Source organism: Rhagoletis pomonella, unplaced genomic scaffold (assembly GCF_013731165.1).
Source record: "Rhagoletis pomonella isolate Grant_MI unplaced genomic scaffold, Rhpom_1.0 Rhpom_scaffold_00009, whole genome shotgun sequence".
In the NCBI taxonomy this organism is placed as follows: domain Eukaryota; kingdom Metazoa; phylum Arthropoda; class Insecta; order Diptera; family Tephritidae; genus Rhagoletis; species Rhagoletis pomonella.
This window is the reverse complement of record NW_023458563.1, coordinates 14,875,815-14,876,509: the sequence shown is the minus strand read 5'-3', so window position 1 is coordinate 14,876,509 and position 695 is coordinate 14,875,815.

Below are 695 nucleotides of genomic sequence, written 5' to 3'. Positions count from 1 at the left end.
CAATCAGTTGTATGGGAGCTATAGGTTATAGTGACCCGATCTTTGTAATTTTCACTGTAAGCATTCTGTTGATAACGGGTGCAAGTGCTGCGAAATTTCATGTTCGTAGCTGCATAAATGGAGAAGTTATAACGAAAAATCTCATATCTGAACAATCAGTTGTATGGGAGCTATATGTTATAGTGGTCCGATTCTTCCGGTTCCGACAAATGATTAATACATTATAAAAATACACCCACCTACCAAATTTGATCCGGATATCTCGAAAACTGAGAGACTAGATTGCATACAAACAGACGGACAGACGGACATGGATAAATCAACTCAGCTCGACGTTCTGATCATATAAGTATACATTTTAATGGGTCTATCTCTTTTTGTTCTGGTACTTACAAACATCGGACCAAAGTTATAATACCATTTCATGCTCATGAAAGGTATAAAAATGGTGGAGGTGATAGCTATTTCGGAAATCACCACTTTTCCTCATCAGACTTCTTTCAGTAGGATTCGAACCGACGATCACCACTGATTTAGCCAGTTGCCTACGCACTGTGCTAAACATTCTAATAATAGAAATATTAACAAAAACCAACAAAACCAACAACCACATGATCAAGTGAATTGCAGCGGAATAGCTGCGCTTGTTTGTAGTTGGCTTAGCAAAGTGAAATAGTGGAAAATAAGCAACAAGA